The 9442-nt window shown below is 42.5% G+C and overlaps 1 long non-coding RNA gene across 1 annotated transcript; it reads right to left on the bottom strand.

Annotated features, from left to right (window-relative positions):
• Window positions 1-669: 669 nt before the first annotated feature.
• LOC123383122 lies at window positions 670-9189 on the bottom strand. The gene is made up of 3 exons (XR_006592516.1): window positions 8995-9189; window positions 3216-3421; window positions 670-893 (listed from the first exon to the last, which is right to left on the bottom strand). It is a non-coding gene; the product is annotated as an uncharacterized LOC123383122 (long non-coding RNA).
• Between the last annotated feature and the right edge of the window lie 253 nt (window positions 9190-9442).

Genomic DNA, 9442 nt, shown 5'->3' with positions numbered 1-9442 from the left:
TGAGCCACCCAGGTGCCCCAGAAGTTCTGCTTTAAACTACAGTTAAACGTACAGGCTAAATGTTTCTGGAAGAAGGGCGGTGGGGGGAGTGGGGGGCACAGAAGGAAGTCCAATTCATTGTAATGAAAAACATCACAAGTCTAGTTGGGTTTCCAGTCTGAGGCGGGAGGAGGGATCCTAGCAGGTCCGTGTTCCATAAAGACAACAGAGCCAGGAGAGTTTGGGACAGAGCTGATGTGCATCCAATCACCCAATGACTTGCTTCTGGAATGAGTTGGATTTGTGAGAGTGTTTACAGGCTTACGTGTATTGATGTTAGCTCTGTGGTGCAGAGAAGTCCTCATGGCCAACACCTTCAGTTCTGTACAATTAGAGCTTGTACACATGATCTATATGGAAAGTGACATGCACAAACACCTTTATGTATTTATGCAGATTAGGAGAACACCTACATCGGACAAGCCTAAATAACACAGTCAGGAGGTTTCCTTCCTTCCTTCCTTCCTCCCTCCCTCCCTTTCTCTCTGTCTTCCTCTCTCTGGTCAGTCAGGAGCCTGCCTTCCTTCCTTTCTTCCTTCCTTCCTTCCTTCCTTCCTTCCTTCCTTCCTTCCTTCCTTCCTTCTTCCCTCTCTTCTCTCTCTCTCTTTCTTCTTCTTTAACAGGGTCAACTGTTATGAAACAAAACAGGAGAACAAAGGGTGATACCATAACATATTTCTGACACAGAGTCTCTTTGCTTTTAAAACTAAAGAAACAAGCTGAGAGAGTCACTTTCCCCAAATTACAAAGCCTTTGCAGAGTTTAGTCAGAACCAGTAGTCCCGGTCTTGGGTCTTTTCTGACCTTACAAACACGGCTTCTCCTGGAGGCACCTTCCTGTGTCTCAGACAGCACCTTGGAGGAGAGGAAGAAGACTCATTTCTGGGTCTTTGGCTCTGGCCACCCAAGAGTCCTGTCTCTGACAGAAAGAAATGAAAGGCGATGCGCTTAAGCAAAAGCAACATGGTGTTCGTACTCGGGGACCTGAATTTAAGTTTTTCGTCTGTACTTTTTGATTGCGATCTCAACGTGGCCGGGCATCAATTTCCTCATCTGTTAAATGTGGACAATGGAGGTTGCTTCACGGGTTTGAGCATCAGATTTAAAGAGATTATATATGAAAGACACAGATAAAGAGGAAAATGGCAAAGAAAAGTCCCCGTTCTCCTTTCCTCAGTCTTCTTCGCGATACTGTTATTGTTATTCTTATCATTCTTATTGTCGTTCAATGGCAAGAAAATAGCCTCTCATTTCATGTACCTTGCATGCCACGTATCTGATTTGATTCCCTTTATTGGATTCTGGGAGGATGAAGACGGTCTTTATATAGGCATTATCTTTCTTAAAGTAGCATTCATCTTCCTGAACAACCTGAATGAAGGCGGGAAGCAGGACTGGGAGAGGCTCTGCATCTATCTTTATTTATCAATTACTAGAAATAACAAGGATTCCACACTCTCCCCACCTGCTGCTTGTCATGGACTATAATATTCTATTCTATTGCCTTGAATTACTTGTGATAAGGAGGGAGTGTTTGTTAAATATTATCCAGCTAGCAATAGCATTATTTGCATAGGACACCTGTTATCTGAAGGTTTCACTGTACCCTTTAAAGGTCTCATTGTCTGAGAGACACATCGGAGGGTCATCAATAACTAAATCTCCTCCACAGCCTCAGTTTCCAAAAGAGGCAAGGCTCTGGTTGTCTTTCTTGGGCCATTATCCCAACCTTTGGAATACATTGTGTCACAGTCGAAAAGGAGATTTTATTTATTTACTTTGTTGTTGTTGTTATCAAGGAGGCAGTGAGATCTGAAGTATTGGGCTGGGGTCGGGAGATCCATGTTTCAACGGCGATGATCATAGTAGTTATTGTGATAACACTCTTGATCACCTACAACACGGCTCGCAATTCTCATGCCCTCACTGATTTAATCCGAACCAAAATCCTGGTTAGTATGTTTTTGACATAGGTAATGAAAGAACCAACGAGGAATGGCATAAATGAAAGAAAATATCACTACCTCACCTAAAACATTTATGGTAGAAGGATGCTTCCAGGATCGGCCCCACGACCCTGGGATTCTTGCCATCTTTAGCCTGTCAGCTTTTGCCTTCGGATTTTTCTCTTAATGAGCACAGGGTGGCTGTTACAGTTCCAGGCATCATGTCCTCACATAATAATGTGCCCAATTAGGAAAGGAGAATAATTGCCACTTTCTGAGTCCTTTTTTAAGAATGAGGAATATTTCCCAGAACCTCCCCAGAGGACTTCTCTCCACGTCTCACTGATCTATGCCCATTACTGAGTCATTCACAGACAAGATGGTATGGGAGGGGGGGGGGGATTGCCATGACCACACACATGTGCGTGTGTGCACACACACACACACACACACACACACACATAATCATACCCCATTCCCTGGCTAGAGCCGAGGAGGGACCCAGACTCCCTTAAAGCAAAAGAATGCCAATTAACCTATTATGATTAGGGTCCCATTAGCAAGGAAATGGGACTTACCTGTCAGGTAAGTGGCCATTGCTGGCCCTATTTTAGTCAGGGTAGATTAACCACTGTGACCAAGGACTTTAAAGTATCAATGGCCTAATATTTTTACTTCTCACTCCGGTCATCATCTGGAGACCATGCGGGGAGGGGACAGGAAAATCCAGGACATTCAAGGACCAAGGCCCCTTCTGCCAGTGAGTGGCCCCTTCTATGTCTTTGGAGTTCTCCCCTTGGAGTTCTATGTCCTTGGAGTCCTTGTCTCCCCATTCAGCTGGGGACAAGGAAAGGGCAGGAGGATTGTCTAAAGAAAATTATCACGGGCCAGGCCTGGGTGGTACGCATGACTCAGAGCTCCCATCCATTGGCTACAGTTCTGTCACCTGGCTATACCTAACCGCAAGGGAGGCTGGGAGGCCAAAGCTGTGCTAAGGAAGGAAAGGTAGCCCTCTCCATGGCCACTGAGTAAGAGGCCCAGCTGACTGGCCATGCCAGCTAGGTCTGAATGCATGCAGGAGACAAAACGCCTCTCGTCCTGAGGATGCATCTACCTGTGTGACACTTTAAGCTACCAACTCATTCCACTTTCCAATCGGTGTTCCCTGCTCTAACCACGGATAGTCCAATCCCTGCCCCTTTAGTGGTTCCTAAACTGCCCGGAAACTTACCCCAGATCCTGCATCAAGTCTCAAGTTCTTTGACCTCTCGGTGCCGTTAGATTCCGTTGGCTCCCTGTGGCAGAAGCAATTTTCCTCGGCTCTCAGACATGTGTTCTTTTCTGCATTCTTCTCCGCTCTTCCTTCTGTTGGCCCATTTGCTCTCAGCACTGGCTCTTTTTCTCCTTGTTTCAAATTCCAGTCCTCGTGTCTCTTCTCTGCCCACGGAAAAGACTCTTTACCATGATGGTTCCATTCTGACCTCTGCGTTACCTTCTGCAAAACGTACCCTGTTGTTCTGAGCCTCTCACCTGACCATCAGGTAGTCATTCAAGTGTTAATATTGTTGCTATGCCTACTGTCACTTATATTCATACTTCTATTATTAAGACCTCTACAGACTTAGTATTTGCCAGGCATTACTGTAAGCACTTTGCTTAAATTATCTTTTAGGTTTCTCAAGAACTTAGGGTTGGTTTCATCCCCTTGTCTTCAGATGAGAGTGGAGAGGAAAATAAAATTAAATGACACAACAGGAATTCAAAACTAGACAGTATGGCTTTGAAGCCAAAACTGTGAGCCCTTGGGTGCAACTGCCTCCGTGAGCTACATACCTCTGCTAGCTATGCCCTGTAAGTTCTCCCCAAGCATCCCTGAGACTGGTGCAGAGCTGAGCGCACAGTAGCCGTCAACAAATGCTAAATTTGAAGCCACACATCCAAAAAATCCTCTTCTGCCCAAATCCTTCTATCTCCCAATTCTTTCTATAGATAGCATCCTTTCCCTATTTATATTCAAATTGTTCCGTCCTTGTTGACATATCCTTTCTCTTAGACCCCCTAAACAATAACACCAAATAATATTTATCCAGCATTTGTTACGTTCTGGGCAATTGTTTTGCCACTCTATCCCTATAAGGTGAATCTTACTCTTCTCTCCATTTATCGATTAGAAATTGAAGTTTAGAGGTTCAGTGGAAGAGAGAGAGTAATAACCTGGAAGTTGAGTTCTACCATCTACATTCTTACCCAGTAAGCTCGCTTGCCTGTGACAATGCCACTAGCTCTGGGACATTCCTTCCATAGTCTCATGAGGCTGTATTTGTCCTTCTTCATTCCTGTTGACAATCCCTGGGACGGATTCTCAAGCACCTGATTATAGAAACAGCCTCCTTCCTAGGCTTTCACTGGTCCACCCCTTTAAAATTAATCTTATTAACCACTATTAGCTAAATATTTAATATTTTAACTGGCTCCATTATCTGTCCTCACCTTGCCTGTCAATATCATCTCCCAAAACCTTTACCCTCTCTATCAATCACACACAGGCAGGAGTCACACACAGGTTGGATTTCTCATTTTCCCCATGAATTAAACTTTGTTAGGAGCATCAGGTAGGACTTTTCAGAGCCCATCGAGCTCCGAAAAAGGTGTACCAGATCGATGAAGCGCCATCTGCCAGGATCACTCTCATTGCTTCAGCAATTTCTTTCCATTACGCTGGCCCATGAGAGGCACCCAAGCAATCTTCGTGGAGAGTAACAGGATAGGTAACAAAACAAAACAAAACAAAATAAAAAACAAAAACAAAAAAACACCCACAAGACTTGGATCTATTCGTTTATCCAGCTACTACCACTGAATACATTGAATACTTAATAGGCGCTGGGTTCTATCACGTTAACCACCTGGAGGGATGTCACGAGAAGCAAATGAGGTAAAAGTCAAGTCTTTAGCACAGTTTCTGGCACAAAGTAAGTAAGTCATATGTATGTAAGTACCAATCTCCATTTCCTCCGGAGTAAATAAATGTATGAGTGAATTTGCAAGCTTAGTCTCCCTACGGCATTTGTTAAGCTGTGTCTCTCCTTCTAGCACTCCACTGGCTATTTCGCGTTATCTACCTCTTGACCCATGGGCTCAACAGGATGCCCGGGCAGGCCTGCTCTGTATGGATTTTGTCAACTGTTGGTTTTGATCTTGCCCACCAGCTTCATGTTATGTTTTTCATTCAACATCAATTCAACAAGTATTTATTAAGCACCTACCATGTGCCTGGCACTTAACTGCTCTGTGTATACAGTGATGAACAGCATAGGGGCGCCTGAGTGGTTCATTCGGTTAAGCAGCTGACTTTGGCTCAGGTCATGATCTCACAGTTGGTGAGTGAGTTCGAGTCCCACATTGGGCTCTGTGCTGACAGCTCAGAGCCTGGAGCCTGCTTTGGATTCTATGTCCCTCTCTCTCTCTCTGTCTCTTCCCCACTCGCGCTCTGTCTCTCTCTCTCTCTCTCAAAAATAAACAAACATTAAAAAAAATGGTGAGCAAAATAAATATGGCACCAACACTTTATGGAGGAAAGAAGCAGGTTTTCTTAGGAAGTGTGAAAAAAGATAAGCTTGGGGAGTGCAGGATAGCATGGGAGAACATGCTCAAAGCAAAGCAAAATATATGCACAACACAATCTCCATTAGATCCCACTTGTCTGGGTTAAGCTCTTTTCCTTGAATCTACTTAAACCCTACTCATTTCAGGGTGCTATTGGTTGTAGTTACAAGGGGGGGGGGAGAAACCCTCAAAATGACTTTACATAGCCCAGGACAGTTTCTTGGTTCGTATGACTGAAAAGTCCAGAGATCACTAATTTGAGGACAGGATTTATGTGGTGACATAAAATAAGACCAAGAATTGCTTTCTCTCCATTTCTCAGTTCTGGCTGTTCAGCATTGGCTTGGTCACCGGCCAGCTCCCCCTCTCGTGGTCCCCAAACGACTGGCATTGGCTGCTGAGGGTGTATGCTTCCTAATTTGCAATTAGCCAGGAGGGATGCGTCAAAGAAAAGTACCAACTCTTGTCTGCTTGGATCCCCTTAAATCCCATAGCTGTCCTATGGGCAGATAGAAGAATTTCCGCCCATCTCTTTCTAATACACAGAATTTAGTACCGAGCCACTCTTAGATCCAGAGGTGAGGTCAACTTTCTTAAAATATATGGTCTGCCTGAGACAGGAGTCATGCAATAGGCATGGCGTGCTCTTTTCAGACATACGGTTGTGGCCAAGTTGCTGTGCAAATCGGACCCCAACCTAAACTCCTGCCAACAGCAAATGACAGTTGCTATTTCTCTACATCCTCACCAACACTTGGTATTTTTTAAAACTTGTTCACACTAACGCTAAAAGTGGTGAGATGGAATTTTATTGTTTATGGCCCATTTTTGTCTCTTTTCTTCGTAAGGTACTTTTCATAAGATAAAAAGATGTCTCTCTTCCTTTTTAAATGATCCGCCTCTTCTGTAAGGAGGCTGTTTTTCCTCTCTTTGTCTATTTTTTATGCCAACTTTTTCTCAAGGACGTGTTTTGCTAAAATTTGTACCAGTCTGTGTCTTTTCATTTTGACGTCGGTCCACCTGTTACGCAATGCTTTGAAATTCAAGGTATCCAGGGCTAATCCATCTTTTCCTTTATCGTTTGGTCTTTGTGTGCCTTATTAAAAAAAACAAGACAGCAACAATAAAAAAAACTCCTTTTCTGGCCCAAAACCAAACATAAGTTCCTGTATTCTCTTATACAAGTTTTAAAGTTTTGTTGTTCACTTTTGATCCTTAATTCACCTGGAATTTGTTGTTGTGGATGTTATGAAGTAAGGACCTTATTTATTCGTATACTTATTTGTTGCAATTTGGATGGTCAGTTTTTCTAATACTACTTATTGGGTCGTCCATTCGTTCTTGATGATGTTTTATGTAGTAGTCTCCATGTATAACTAAGTCTTACCCTGGCTTCTGCATTCTATCCATTGATACTATTTTGTGATTGCTAACTTCCTTTCTTTCTTTTCTTCTTTCCCCCCTTGCCTGCCTTCTTCCAGATTAACACAATCTTCATGCTCTACTGATTTAAAAATTCTTACTTCTGTGCTGTTCTTGAGAGACTATCCTTCATAGCATCCCACTCAACACTGATTCAGCAGTGTCAACGTTTACGATACGTTAGCCTGTCTCTCCCCAAATACAAGCATTTTAGCACGCTTAAACTCCCATCGCCCCTTTTTAGCTGCCAAATATTGATAACTGCCATTTCAATTCCATCCTGCTTGCAACATCTCCATTAGTCATCATCTTGTTGTTTTCTACAGTCAAGTCATGTTTAGATGCATCTGCATAATTTGCTAGTTGTTCTTGCTCTTGGCGTTTCTCTGATTTGTCTCTGTAGCGCTGCAAATATTATTTCAGGGGCTTCCTGCATCCAACGCTCCTGCCAGTCTAATTGTTGTATCTTCATAGATAGCCGTCTTTTCCCTCTGCTTGCTTTAAAAATGATCTGTGTTTGGTGTTTGTATTTCTTTATTATGTTTCTAACTGCAGTTTCTGGTTTTTATGGCCCTCAGAATTCAGTGTGCTTCTTTATCGCGAAGACTCACGTGTTCCTGTTAATTGGGATACTTCTAAGCCATGATCTTTTAAAATATTACTCACCCCCCCCTTTGTTCTCTTTTTTGGATCACCTACTGGATACACGTCGGAAAAACTTATTCTATCCTCCATATCTTTTCATCTTTCCTTCCTATTTTCCGTATCTTTTTTTTTTTTTTGCCGAACCACGTGTCATGCAATTTCTTCAGATCTATATTCACTAATTCTTTTTCCTTCCTTATCTAATTTTCTGTGCAAGCTCTCCTTTAGGACTTTTCCCTCACAGCTACCTATTTATCATCTTGGGAAACGGTGTGCTTGTACATGTGTGTTTTATAAAATGCACCTGTCACTTTTTTTAATCGTACACTCTTCTTTCATATTGGTTATAATTCCTTTTTGCTTCTCTTTAATGTACTCATTTTTTTACATTTTATAGCCCCTTTCACATTATTCTATTATATTGAATTCTTGATCTATCTCCCTAGTGGCTGTGTTTGCTGACTTGCCTCATGGTGTATCTTTCCCCAAATTGTTTGTAATTGGTGATCGTGAGCTTATCTTCACGGAGCTTTCATATCTCTTTCTCTGCTGGAATCACATAGGCCAGGTTGGGAATGTTTTATAATTTCTTCCCTAATGACATGCAGTTTGTTCATGGATCTGTAACTAATTTGTATATCAGGAGCTCTGCTTAGGATTCCTATGCCATAGGGGAACTGTAAACTCAGAGCCCATAACCTCAAGTAGCATAACCTTAAGTTTTGATACCTCATGGGAGACATTTTTTATCCACCCAGGACCCTGTAAATACAAGTGGAACCCCTTGCAGGATCCCTTGATACAAGGTAAAAATTTCACTCTGCACTGTACTCAGGCTCAAGGTTTGCTGTTTGTAGTCACGTAGGGAGTATTTAAATCTCAGCCACCAACCCTAAGAGCCTATTCTATATCCAGTATCCACTTATGCGTTGCCACGATGTCAGCTCACATACTTCCCACCATGGCCAATTTGAGTTTCTTCTTAACCTGGGGTATTTAAAGATTCATCTCTCTTTTGAGCTTTTGCCTTCATACCTTTACAAAATGCTTATCTTAAGCACATTTATATGTATCTGGTGTGAGGCTGTACTGCCTAACTTTGTTTTTCATGTTATTAAAGGTTAAATTTCAGAATATGCTTCCTTTATGTAGCTAGCCAGAGAGCTGTATCACCCGGGAGGCTGAGTTCCTTATGGCGTTGGGTCTTGGCTTTTTTATTAATTTGGCAATGAATACGAATATTGGAAGGTGTGAACAGTCACCATCAGGAATACTAGTGAGTAATAAATATTCTAAGCCCCCGTTTTCTCACCTCAAGTGGCAATACAAATACCTACCTAGCTCTTACATGTGTAATGCAGATGAAATAAAATAATTCAGTCGAAAAAAGCCCAGCACAATGTGTAACAAAAATAAGACAACAAACCAAAGCAGAGGAAAAATAACCTCAATAAATGCTGATTAGCACCATCAGGAAATTTGCCAAGAGTGTCCGAATAAATGAAAGAAACTTAGCTATTAACATAGTAAGGGCTATCCATCTCAGATTCCGGAAGACAGAATTCTCTCAGTAGGGAAACAATGGGATTCCATTCTATGATGGAAGGCATGTGGGCCTCCTCTGGTATCCACGCCTTAGAGAACTTCCAAGTAGAGTTGATTGGCCTCAGGATTCAGTCGGTGCTTCCTAGCTTCCCTCCACATCTTTCTAAAGTAAAGCTGTCTGGCCCTCCTGCGTGTCAGGTGTACTAGAATTGCAGGGGCAGTAACTGTCCATCTCCTTTG

This window comes from Felis catus, chromosome F2 (assembly GCF_018350175.1).
Source record: "Felis catus isolate Fca126 chromosome F2, F.catus_Fca126_mat1.0, whole genome shotgun sequence".
Classification (NCBI taxonomy): Eukaryota; Metazoa; Chordata; class Mammalia; order Carnivora; family Felidae; genus Felis; species Felis catus.
Note: the sequence above shows the minus strand (reverse complement) of the source record. Positions and strands in the feature narration are given on the sequence as shown.